Raw genomic sequence first — 14,579 nt, forward strand, 5'->3', positions numbered from 1 at the left:
TAGTTAATCCTGTATAGTGGTGCACGAAGAAGGATTTTTAATTGGTTCTTCGCCAGCTTTAGATTCTAGTGTATTTTGGAGTTAGAAATCATAAGCAATGGAACAAAAGGAGATTACAAACGCAAGGATGAGCCATCTTCCATAATTGGACCTCATCTAGACATATCAGAAGCTACAAGGAAATCTAATTTGACACTAGTAGGGAGGATTTTCTTTGAAAAAGCTGTAAAGAAATTCATAGTGCAGTTGATCACCCGAAGAATTTGGTTCACAAGATCCAGTAAGTGTGGACTAAATAAGCAACAACACTTTTCTTTTTTCTTTTCTAAAAATTGCAGATCGAAATAGGGTTTGGAGCTATCGACTGTGGACCATCAATGAGGCTCACCTATCTTTAAAAGAATGGAACCCACAGATGTCCCTGTCGGATTTTGATTTCTCCCATTCCACCTTTTGGGTCCAAATCCACTGGTTACCTCTACAATATATGAGCATATCAAACGCAGTCAAAATTGGAAGCTTATTTAAAGAAGTAGTAAGCTGTGAAGATACCTCGAGGAAGAGTGGGCTGAGGAAGATGTTTATGAGGATCCAAGTCGAGATTGACGTTACAAAGCCTCTCCCAACTGGCTTCTTTGAGAAATTTGATGGAAAAACAACCTGGATCCAATTTTGTCACAAAAAACTAGGCGATTTCTACTATAACTGGGGATAATAGGGCATTTAAAAAATTCTTGCAAGGTCGGTGAAAATCCCTCGGCGAAGACGGACGAATAAGTTCGAGGTGTGGTTGAGAGCTGAAGAGGGGGCTTTCTCTGTCTTGAGGAAAGGAAGCCAACTGCACAGAATAGAGAATTCAAGAAAAGACTTCTTTGACTCATATTCAAATGAAGAACTAAGAATCAAATAGATCCGAGTCGAATCCCTTCTTCAGACCTCAACCATAACTCCTCTCCCACCATAGATTCGGTAGACTTTCCGATTCTAAACTTCGACGAGTTACCTTAAGGGTCACGTGATCAATCAGAAGATTGCTACTGTTCAATGGATTAGGAAATCATGGATCAGGAAATCATGGATCGCAGCCTTAACCCTAGGGTCCTGTTGGGACCTGTGCCTGAAAAGTCTGACAAACTACCTAATTCACATAAGAGAGAGAGCCTTTCAAATTCAAATTCTCACATACCTGATGTTCCTAGCAGGATTGTTGAAGACCCAGGAGCTACCCTCGATGTCACTGAGGAGAGACCTATCTCCCTTCAAAGCAAGGAACGAGAAAGCTCTGACAAAATCTCTTCATGCTTTAGGGTTGGATCCTTAACGAGGTAAGAAGGAAAAGGTAAGAAGTCAATTGGCGTGGGACAAAAAGAAGGGCTAGTCCTTATAAGCCACCCGTAGATGTGGTCCAACAAACCAAAATGGTGACGAATATTAATTTGGGCCCAACAAAGGAGAGCGATGATCTAAAGCCCTCACGAAAAGATCTTCAAGCCCACGAATCATCTTTTTTAGACCAATTCAGAAGGATGGAAAAGGTTGGGCCTCAAGGAGGTTTCTGGCTTGCTGGAGATTTATGCAAAGAGGAAAACATATTGGAGAATTAGGTCCTGCCTAGCTCCTCGTCACCAAAAATTAGACTCAAGAAACGTGCTAGAGGACTAAGTTAGGTAATCGTTAGTGATTTCTCTAATGAAGAAAATCTTGCAGGTAGTTTGGTAAATGATTCTGTTGAGTCCAAGGCTGAGGATGCGGGCCTTAGCATCCCCCCCCCCCCCTTTAAACAATGAATCTCATATCATGGAACTGCCAAGGTTTGGGGAGAACCTTGGCAGTCCGCGGCCTTGATGACCTTGTTAGAAAATACTCTCCCGCAGGCCTATTCCTTTATGGAACTAAAGCTAGTAAGGAGAAAATTGATAAGATCAAAAGGAAATTGGCCTTCAAGAATTCCTTTGTTGTTAAGGCTAAAAATAAAAAAGGTGGAATGGCTCTTTTTTGGGATTTCAAATGGCAATGGTCAGTCATGTTGGCTACGAGCAGAATCATTGGAGTTAGGGTGGATTCAAACCATAACTCAAACCATACGGATAGCTGGATGGTAGGGTTCTGTCACTGCCCAGTGGAAAGATCATGAGAAAGGCCTTTTGAGAAAAGTTAATCGAATTGGTCAAATCAAGACTAGATTCATGGATTTGTGTAGGAGATTTTAATGATGTCATTGAGTAGGATGAAAAATTGGGGGGCATTATGGTCTAATATGGAAACCCATTTACGTGGTGTAATAAAAGGCGAGGTAGAGCCAATATCAGGGACAAACTTGACAGAGTAATAGCCAGTCTAGTATGGAGAACAACTTTCGAACAAGCAGGAGTTATTCACTTATCTAGTGCTAACTCATACCATGTTCCCATCCATATTAAACTAACTCTAGCAGGAGTTATTCACCTATCTAGTGCTAACTCAGACTATGTTCCCATCCAGATTAAACTAACTGTGGATCATAGTCCTAAAGCAAGACCCTTCAGATTCCTAGAAATCTGGATAAGAGATATAACGTGCAAAGATGTGGTGGCAATGGCTTGGAAAGGTGCAGATTCCAGAAATCGTCATGCATTGGTTCGCTACACACTACATAGCATAGCGGTAGCCTTGAGGAACTGGAATAAAAATGTTTTTGGCTTTTGTCAGACCAGAATACAAGAACTAGAAGACAAAATACAATGGCTTCAAGGTCTAGAACCATCTGAGGGAGTCTTAGCGGAGGAAAGAAGTATGCAATGGGAACTAAACAAATGGAGAAGAAGAGTAGAAAGTCTTTGGAGACAAAAGTCAAGGGAGTTGTGGCTCTTGGTGGGTGACACAAATTCAAAATACTTCCACGCTGCCACTATTGTTAACACGAGAAAAATTTTTATACCAGCTTTGAAGGATGGCCATGGTAATTGGAGAGATTCCACAGAAGAGATTGGGGAGTTGCTAATAGAAAAGTTCACATATCTTTTCAAAGCTGAAGATATTCGAAGAAGCGAATGTCTGGGGGAGTTCATACAAAACTGCATTACAAGGGAAGAAAACCTCCTCCTAGAAGCCATCCCTTTGGAAAATAAGATCTGACATGTGGTAAAAAATTTACACTCAACTAAAGCAGCCAAACCCCAGGACCTGATGGAATGCCTGCAATTTTCTTCCAAGAATATTGGGGTATTGTTGGCAAAGATGTTGTCAACGTGGTCCAAAACGTATTTCGTTCAAGCTTACTGTCGAGGGACATCAATCGAATCTTCGTTGTTTTAATCTTGAAAATCTCTGTAGTGTCAGAGTTTAAACATCTTAGACCCATCAGTCTTTGCAATACCATTTACAAAATCATTGCAAAGATCCTATCTGATAGATTGAAGCAAGTAATCAAGAGAATTATCTCTCCTAATTAATCAGTATTTGTTCCAGGCTGATGGATTGGGGAGAATGCAGTTCTGGTTAATGAAGTGGTTCATTCCATGAATCGTAAGAAAGGGATAAAAGGAATAATGGGTATCAAAGTGGACATGCAGAAAACTTACGATATGTTGGATTAGGTTGTGCTTTCCAGATTGCTAATTTCATTTGTTTTCTCTGACAAGGTGGCCAAATTGGTTCTTAATTGCATTTCCTCAGTTTCCATGGAGTTTTTTTTCTCAATGGTAGTATTTATGGAAAAATCCCGTTGTAGAGAGGAGTTAGACAAGGTGACTTGTTATCTCCTTTTCTGTTTATCCTTATGGCGGAACTCCTCTCTCGAATGCTTTTCTTCTCCCGTAACGTCAATGGCAAAGAAAAATTGAATATCAAAAGATTACTAGGAATGAAAGAAATTTAGAAGTCAGCCAAACACCTTGGACTATCTTTATTCCTCTCCCAAAACAAATCAGAAACCTTTCAAGATCTTCAAAGAAAAGTGGAAGCTAGAATTCAAAGGTGGAAAGCAAAGCTTCTTTCAAAGGCAGGCAGAGCTACCCTCATTAAACATATAGCCACCTCTATTTCGGTTTATTCCATGTCAACGTTCTTAATTCCTAAAGGATGGTGCCAAAGCCTTGAGAGAAAAGCCAGAGCTTTTCTTTGGAAAAAAGAATCTTCAAACCCGAGAGGATTTACCCCAATAGTTGGAGGAAGGTTTGTCAACCCAAGTTTAATGGAGGCCTTGGTATTAAGAACCTGTTGCATTTCAACAAAGCTCTCATTACCAAAGTTGGTTGGTGGCTCTCCACAGAAGAAAACAATCTATGGGTGCAGGTCCTCAAAGCGAAATATTTTCCTCACTTCTCTTTCATGAACTGTAAGAAGACAAACAATAGCGCATGGCTTTGGTCTGGTATTCTCAAGGCCAGATCAGTTTTGGCCAAAGGCATGTGGTACAAGGTTGGAAAAGGCAACTCAGTGAACTTTTGGGAAGACCTATGGGTTCCTAACATACCAGGGTTTATTCCAAAACCGAAAAACTTCTATCGCCATCCTATGGCATGGTAAATTCTCTCAAGCAAAATAATGGAGAATGGGATGAAGTCATATTGAATGAACTGTTCGATCAAGATTCATTACAGTGCATAAAGGAAATGTTCTGAGCCAATAGTAACTAAAAGGATAAACTCTTTTGGTAAAAAATGAAGAATGGCTTATTCAACGTGAAGACAACATATAAATTACAATAAGAAGTATAACATAAGAAGCACGAATGGTAAAAAACCCTTTGGAGCAGTAGAATCCATGAGCGAACAAATTTTTTTATGTGGAAATTAGCAAATTCAGGACTCCCTGTGGCATCAAATTTAACAAAAAGAGGAATGAATGTTGACTCGGAGGAGTGTGCTCATAGGTGCAATAACACAGAGGATGAAATCCATGTCTTTTTTCATTGTGAAGTGGCTAGAAGGATATGGTTCGCAAGCCCATGGGGTTTAAGATGGGAATTTCTAAATTTCAGTGAGCTCACATCTTTCCTCAAGTGCCTGGCCAATCCATCTAACTTCTTACCAATTCATGAGGAGGATTGAGAGCATTTTTTCATTTATGGGGCTATCATGTTGGAACATCTATGGTGGTGCACAAATAAAGTATATCATGAAGGGCAGGCCATATCCATAGAGCAAGCTTCGTAAACGATACGCAGTAGATTTAATGAAATGACAGATATCTTCAGTCAAGAAGCTAGAACTAGCTAAAGAATGCACGCTCCTAATGTTCTGAATCTTAATTCCTAGAGAAGACCCCTGGCAGGATTCATAAAGCTTAACATAAATGTGGTGATGAGGAGAAATGGAAGCTTTCTGGCCATAATTGCTCGGAACTACAGAGGCAAAGTGATGACAATTCACACTGTTAAGTCAAGAATTTCCATCCCAGAAGTGGTCGAATTAGAAGCAGTAGCCAAAGCCATGCAGGTGGCGTACACTCATGGTTGGGCGCAGGTGATATTCGAGACAGCCCTGTTAATGTTTAATTTTCTACACTGGGCTGCAGAAAGTCTCTTTAATGATGTTCTGCTTAGTTTTTCTAATTTTCAAGAAATATCCTTTAGTTGGGTTCCTAGATTAGCAAACCATCTAGCCCACAACGTTTGTAAATGGCCGACAACCCAATATCTAATAGGTTTTGTAGAACCTTGGTGGTTGCCTCATGCATGTACTGAGATATTGACTCAGGAGAGTGTACCTGAGGAAGCCTCTTGAGTCAAACTTTGTTGCTTGTTCCCTTTTTAGTTTTCAATGAAATCCCAATTTGAGCAAAAATAAAAAATAAAAAATAAAAAATGCTAATATACTTTATATTGTTCAGAATGCCCATATATCACACAATCCCACAGTATAAAATTTGTACTGCAAATTTAAAAAAACGACAAGGTTCTTTTGGTGTGAAGGCTGAAGAAATTTACCGCCAGCAGATTAAACTCTGACCACGTTTTGCATCAATTTTACATAATTAATTTTATGAAGACAATGGCTGTCAGTAACCTATTATATAAATTATTAATAAATTACCTTTTTATTTTTTTGGAATTATTGAAAGTTGTTTTGATCATTCGTTTTAATTCTCGAGCTTCTGTTTATGTTGTTTCATTTTTACCTCTTAATTTTTTTTGCCACTCCTTGATATCTCCTAAGAAAATATTTATATATAAAAAAAATCTTGGCTTTTGAGTAGTCTTTCAATATTCTAAAAAAAAGTTTATTAATCGAGTAAGTAATTACATTAAATATATATTTCATGTAAAAATAATATGAGAATATATATATATATATATATATATACATGTGGATATGTAAAATAAATTGATAAACAAAATATAGAAAAGAAATAAATTAAAATTAGAAACTTGTATGTCCTTAGATTTGGATCTGCTTGTTGAATATCAGTCCGAGGCCTGTGTGGTACCATAGTGTCCTTAAGGCTATTCCCCTCCCATCGGTGTGAGTGTTTCCCGAAGGCAGTCTCCCAGGATACAATGGATTCTAAAGCTTCTGGACACAGTACCACCAAAGCTTTCCCTCAAACTTTCAGAGTACCTTCGCTTTATTACTCTCTTATGCAAAAATACTAGAAAATTTTTTCACTCTTATTCTTACTCAAAAATTCACTGTGGGAGAGGGGAATTAAGAAAAATAAAAGAAAACTTATTTTTATCAAAATTAACTCCTTTTCCTTTCAACCTAAAACGGAAATACAATGAAGGCCCATTAAAGTATTAAAAGCCCATTAAATATAAAATAAGGCCAATCATTCAAATTCCCATTAAACTAAAACATTACAATCTCCCACATGAATGATTTAACTACCAGACAATGCAAAACTCTGGTGGTAAAGCTCTACAGTTAGAACCTGCATAGGATAGATAGATGTTACTCTTTAAACATTCCCTTGTGAAACTATATCTTCTTTACTAACTAATGGTAGATGAGATATCTTTGAACCATTTCGTTGTTTGTGTAAATGACAATATGGTTCACACAGATTCCTTCATGGTACAATTAAGTTCTCACTGTTGTGTTCATTTTGGCCTTGAACACTTGCCTAGTTTTGCTAAAGATTCTAAAAAATTGCTCTTTTAATAATTCTCTTTGAAGCGGCAACTATTCTCTCTCACATAGGTGACTCCTATGTTCAATGTAATCAGCATAACTATGCATAGATTACCACACATATATAGAAATCATTAAAAGCATACTTTATGCTTAACCTGTTTCTATCACTGTTTCCATCATAGGAATAGGCAGAGGATTAATCCCCACAATGATTCATACCAGTCTTTACAATTGAGTTGTCCCATCAAACCTAGTTCTTGGGATCTCCGGTCAACTAGGTTGGGTTTCCATCGTATTGAATTTACTCACGGACTTTAATCCCATTCCCCCCGATGATTTCTCAACTAATTCTCTATTTAACCCTTTGGTTAGCGGATCCACAATATTATCTTTCGACTTTACATAGTCTATCGAGATAATTCCAGTTGAGATTAATTGTCTAATGGAATTGTGTCTACAATGAATGTGTCTAGATTTTCCATTATACATCACATTCTGTGCCCTGCCAATGGCAGATTGATTGTCACAATGTATACTTATTGTTGGCATAGGTTTCGGCCATTTTGGAATGTCCTCCAAAAATTGGCATAGCCATTCTGCCTCTTCATCATATTTATCTAAAGCGATGAACACAGATTCCATCGTGGATCAAGCTATTACTATTTGTTTTAAGAACTTCCATGTCATGGTTGCACCTGCTAATGTAAACATATAGCTGCTAGTGGATTTTGAATACTTGATATCTGATATCCAGTTGGCATCACTGTATCCTTCTAATATAGCAGGATATCTTGTATAATGCAGTCCGTTTTTCATAAATATATTGTAAGTATCTTAATACTCTAATAATTCCTTTCTAATGATCACCATTCGGATTACTCGTGTATCTACTCAGTTTACTTATAGCATAGACTATGTCTGGTCTTGTATAATTCATTAAGTACATCAGACTTCCAATCATCCTTGTGTATTCCACTTGAGATACATTCTCTCCATTATTTTTGGATAAGTGTAAACTCACATCTATGGGTGTTCTGGTTATACTAGTATCATCTTTACTAAAATTAGCCAGTATTTTATCTACATAATGTGTTTGACTAAGAATGATTCCATTCGAAATCCTTGTGATTTTCATTCCTAAAATCACATCAACAAGCCCCATATCTTTCGTGTTATATCTAGATTTTAACATGTTTTTTGTAGTTCAGACCATATTGTCATCACTACCCACAATGAGTATGTCATTTATATACAAATAAAGAATGACATATCCATTCTCAGTATCTTTTACGTAGATACACTTGTCACACTCATTTATTTTAAATCCATCACTAAGCATGGCATTATCAAATTTTTGATGCCATTGCTTCGGAGTTTGTTTAAGTCCATATAAAGACTTTACCAATCTACAAACTTTCTTTCTTTTCCTAGTGCAGAGAAACCCTTGGGTTACGCTATGTAGATCTCTTCATCTAGATCTCCATTAAGAAAGACTGTTTTCACATTTATTTGATCTACCTTAAAATCCCGCAATGCAGCGATCGCTAGTACCATCCTTATAAAATTTATTCTCATCATTGGAGAATAAGTATCAAAATAACCAAGGTCTTCTTGTTACTTGTATCCTTTAATTACAAGTATTGCCTTGTATTTGTCTCTATTTCCATTTACTTTCATCTTCCTTTTAAAAATCCATTTGTAACCCAAAGGTTTACAACCTGGAGGAAGATCTACTAACTCCCAAGTGTGATTTTGTAAGATGAAATCAATCTCACTTTTTACAGCTTCTTTCCATAAATTCCTTTCAGGAGAATTTACAGTCTTTTGGAAGCTTTGAGGTTCACTTTGTAGCATATAAGTAAAAAAATCCAATTCGGTGGATTTTTCCATTCTTACTCTTTTGTTACGTTTAAGCTCAAACTCAGTCTCAACATCGGTTTCTTATTCTTGATCACTATCATGATTAGCTTCATCGATAGTATCATAAGTTTGTTTAGATGAACTCGGTTCTTCTTCCACTTTATACGAAGAAATACGTTCGAAAAATGACGCATTTCTCGATTCTATTATCATGTTCTTGTGTATATCAGAAATTTCTGACCTATACACAAGAAACTGATATGCAATACTATTTTGTGCATATCCTATGAAGATGTAATCAACTGTTTTGGGACCTATCTTTACTCTCTTTGGAGTAGGTACCACAACTTTAGCTAGACATCCCCATATTCATAATTATTTATGGGAAGGTTGTCTTCCTTCCCATAACTCATAGGGTGTCTTTACTTGATCCTCTCGGGGCACCTTATTTAAAAGGTCGTTTGCCAATAAAATGACTTCCCCCCACAAGTTCTGAGGTAATCTAGAACTTATCAGCATTGCATTCATCATTTCTTTCAAAGTTCTATTTTTTCCGTTTAGCCACACCATTTTGATTGTGATGAACATAGTGAAGTAACTTCATATATTATGCCATGTTGAGCACAATACTCTCTAAATGGAGTCACATACTCCCCACCACCATCACTTCTGATCACTTTAACTTTTCTGTTGAGTTGATTCTCAACTTTCATTTTATAGAAAATAAATTTCTCTATAGCCTCGTCTTTACTCTTAAGTAAGTACACATAACAATATTTTATGCTATCATCTATAAAGGTAATAAAATACTTATTACCACCTCTAGTTAGTGCGTATTCAAATCGCATACATCGCTATGTATTAAATCTAAAGATTCATTATTTCTTTCAAATGTTTGATATGATAATTTCGTTGATTTTGCCTCTACACAAGTTTCATATTTATGCTTGGAATCAATCTTAAAGGTGGGAATATGATTCAAGTTAATTAACCTCCACAGATAATTAAAATTAACATGACCTAGTCTATCATGCCATAAAATGGAAGACTCAAGCAAATAAACAGAAGAAGTACTAGCTTTATTATTAAAATTCTTTGGCTTTACAATCATTACATTCAATTTGAATATACCATTGATTATATAGCCTTTACCCACAAACATTCCAAACTTGGACAAAATCACCTTATCTGACTCAAACACTAAGTGAAAGCCATGTTTGGTTAGCAGCGATCCAGAGACCAAATTCTTTCGAATGTCTGGAACATACAATACATTATTAAAAGTTAGGTCATTCCCAGAGGTAATCTTCAGGACCATCCTGCCCTCCTTTTGGATTTATAAAGTAGCAGAGTTACCCATGAACAACTTCTCTCCATTTTCTTTTGGTTCAAAGGAGGTGAACATGCTCTTATCTGCACACATGTGGCAGGTTGCATCCATATCTATCCACCACTATCTTAGATTAGAACCCACTAAGTTCACCTCAAAGACAACAACACTTAGATCAATCTCATTAACCTTTCTTATGATGTAAGTCAATATCATCAAACTTTCTTGTGATGTGCTCCATCATCTGTATCCCTTTGTTCCTCTTTCTTTTTGGCAGTCTACAATCCGCCGCTCTGTGACCCATCTTGTCACAATTGAAATATTTCCGTTGGAACTTGACCTTCTTGGAGATGCCTCCTTTAGACCCCAACTTGGAATTTTTTTCCAAGTTTCTTCTTATTCTTGGAGCTACTTCCATGCTCCACAATAGGCCTTCACCATGGCCTTCATGGATCTTTTGTCAGACATCTTATTGTCATTTTCAATTTGAAGCTTTCCAACAAGAGCCTCCATAACCATTCCCTTTCTCTTATGCTTGAAATAATTTCTGAAATCTCCCTAACTAGGAGGCAGTTTCTCAATCATTGCAGCAACTTGAAATGCTTCATTAATGTATCCCTTTGGCAAGAAATTCTTAGATGAGCACTTACAACTCATGTACTTGCCTCTTTAGTGGCTTTGTATCCACCATCATGTAGTCCAAGAATCCGCCTACAATCTAGCGTTCTCAATCTTGTACTTCCGGTTTAAAGTTTCCTATAGCTCTTTTGCTAAATTCATGCTACAGTATACTCCGTACAAGGCATCAGATAGGCTATTTAGGACATAATTCTGATATAAGTAATCGGAATTCTTCCATGCATCCACCACTATGAGTGTCTCTTTATCACTCTCTTCAGAACTTGGTGGTGCGTCTTCAGTCAGGAACCTCGTAAAGCCCAATGTAGTCAAGTAGAACAATATTTTCTATTGTCACCTCTTGAAATTTGCTCCATCGAACTTCCCTAGTCTCTCTGCATGACTTTCAAGAGGAGGCACATGAAACATAAGAGTCTTCGTGGGCACTTGTGTAGTGGGCATATCTCCACTTGTCATTTTTGTAAAATCACAAAAAACAGAAATCAATTAATTGTTATTTTCTATCTCAACAAACTAATTAAACCCAATTTCTAAAAGGAAAACACAAAAAAATGTGATTTTTAGGGTTTCTATATACACCACAAATTTCTATATACATCCACAAAATTGCTTTATACACCTACCGGGGCTAACATCATCGTTGATGTCATTGCCATGTGTCACTGTTGCTGACGTGGCACCGCCAAGTGTAATTGTAGCACCTGCCATGTGTCGCCCTTGGCTGACGTGGCAGCAGACATCACACACGTTTGTCCATGTGGCACACGCGTGGCACCTTACTTGACCAACACGTGTCACCTGTATTAGGTCGACATGTGGTGTCTCCATAATGTGACACATTGCACTCGTCTTAGTCTGACATGTGTCACATGTAGCAGGTCGACACAGGTCACCACTCATAGCATGACACGTGGCTTCACATTGGTTGACATGTGGCCTCGCCACGGTGGGCCATGAAGCCTTGCCACTGTGCCCCATTTGTCATCGCCTGGTCTTACCATGTGGCACTCTCTCATCGCAACATGTGGTGAGCCCATAATCAATTGGACTGAATCGTCTTGGGGCTGGGGTTTTGGACTGAACAGTAGCCTGTTCTAACCGTAGGCTGGGCTTTAAAACTAGGTCAGGTTCATCAGAATTTAAAACCTGCCCATTTTTCCTATCTGTTAACCCGATCTTTGACCCGTCTTCAACCTCCAGCCGGATTTTCTCGATCCGTTTCACTGATAAGTTCATGGGCAATTGCTTTTGTGGACAAAAAAATATGAGTAAAACAAAATAAATATATATGCCCAAAATTTTTAAAACCCACAGGCATGTATTTTATTATTATTTTTTTCTTTTGTTAACAACAAATTTTGATAAACAAATTAAACCAATGCCCATTACAATTTCTTACCTATGGGTTTGAAGCCAAAAAATAATTTATTTATTTATTATTTTTTTCTTTTTCCCAACCGAAACAAAACAACAATTATAAATCATGGCATGGAAATTTTATGGGAATAAATTTTATAAAACAAACAAAAAGTGTATACCCACAAAATTAAAGCCATAAGAAATTTTTTCCTTACTAAAAACACAGATCCAGAACATCTAAAAAACCATCCACACATATATACACATGTATAAACGGGTATAGTCTTAAGATTGTAAAAATAATATGAGAATATATATATATATATATACACACATGTGGATATGTAAAATAAAATGATAAACAAAATACAGGAAAGAAATAAATTAAAATTAGAAACTACTATATTTTATTATTTATCTTTTATTTGCAGGTAACAAATAACTACTATATTAGATCTAAAAAAAAAAAAAAGAAAAGCTCTTGCAAGGTTGAGCTTTGTGCACAGGAGTCTTAAAGTCACCAATTCTTTTTTTTTATTATTTTTCCTAACTTTTTATAGATAATACATATTGAAGGTCATATTTTTATGTTTTGCTTTACTTTTTTTTGTCAATATATATAACTATATATGTGTACCTTAAATCATATATATATAAATATATGTGTAACTTTAATTTATATATGTATGCACAACATATAAATAAAACCACATATTGACATATGCTTTAATATTTTAAATATGCAAATATGTTGACACTAATTTGTAGATATTCATTATTACAATGGGAGATTCATAAAAGAAAAGGTAAAATTGCATATAACACATGGACCTTACAAGAGAGTAATATGTTGTTAGAACTAATGGTTGATGCTACTGACCGTGGAAGGCGTGACAATAATGGTGTATCTAGCAAACTAATTATAGAAAGCAAGATACATAGTGAACTTAATGAAGCACTTGGGTGAAAGAAAAATTATACTCAATATAAAAGCCGCTTGAAATAGTTTAAAACGAGTTATCAAACACTTTCTCAACTCATACGTTTCAACTCTGGTTTTGGATGGGATGCAGCCACACAAAAATTCATTGCTATAGAAGAAACTTGGGATAATTACTTTAAAATGAGATTATAAATTTTCAAAGAATGTATTTTATATTATATCTTATATATTTTTTGTAGTTTTATATGTTAAAAAAATATTATCTGTTTTTATTTTATTTTAATTTTTTTTTCATATTTGTCAGTCTTATCCAATCCAAAAACACCTTTGAACAAACATTGTTGTTGGCTTTGAGGATTTAAAAATTGCTATTGGAAATGGAACTACTATTGGAAAAAAAAAAACTTTATTAGATTGGGAGACGATACAGATGCAAGAATTTATGGGCAAGAATATACATGTTATGATAGATGACTATGTATATGATGAGAATAACAAGGCATACATGCATACACAACTTGATCCATCATACCAAGCACTTTCACCCGGACATAATGAATCATCAATGTTAGAGCTTGATCCAAATTTAGAAATTCTCATGGAAAATATTGTTCAAAGAAAACAAATTAAAAGTGAATATGAAGTGAATACTCGTTCATTTGATCAGAGCACCACTCGAGTTGATCTTCTAAAATTTTTTTCTCATAGTTTGGATTCAATTGAAAAAGTTGCCATTGAAATTCGTGAAATATATAGCCTAATGGAAAAAAAGGAAATGAGAATTAGTGAAAAAAAGAAGAAGAATACTATTTGGCATGCTATTAAGTAGACTCCAAATTCAAATAATAGTGATCGCTATAAAGCACTTGTATTGATTCTGAAAATGAGATTCAAAGATTCATTCTTGAAAATGTTATATAAAGTGTGCTAGAATGGATATCATTTAATATGGAATGAGTATTAAAATATATGTTTAGCTATTTGGACATGATTAACTTTTATAAAATAGGATTTTAGTTTTGGTATTTTTTTCTCACTAGTTGGTTTAAGTGAATTTTTTCTTTACTTATATTGTTTATTATTTAAATTGTTCAATTTGTATTGAATTGAATTTTTAATTAAAGAATTTTTTTTTTCCTTCATGGTATTATTATTTTATATTTTATACTTTCTAATAATATTCAATGTTATGTTTTAGATCAATAGAAGAAATTGAATGAGAAAAAGTGGGAGGAAGAGATTCACAAGAAGATGAAGAATTTTATGAAACTATTAAATTAATATTGTTGGCAATTCAAGCAATACTTGAGGTATTAAATGCACTAATGATTAGCACATATGATGAATATATCGAATGTCCATAGGCTCGGTGACTAATCACTGCTAAGGAGTA

This window comes from Ziziphus jujuba, chromosome 6 (assembly GCF_031755915.1).
Source record: "Ziziphus jujuba cultivar Dongzao chromosome 6, ASM3175591v1".
NCBI classification, from domain to species: Eukaryota; Viridiplantae; Streptophyta; class Magnoliopsida; order Rosales; family Rhamnaceae; genus Ziziphus; species Ziziphus jujuba.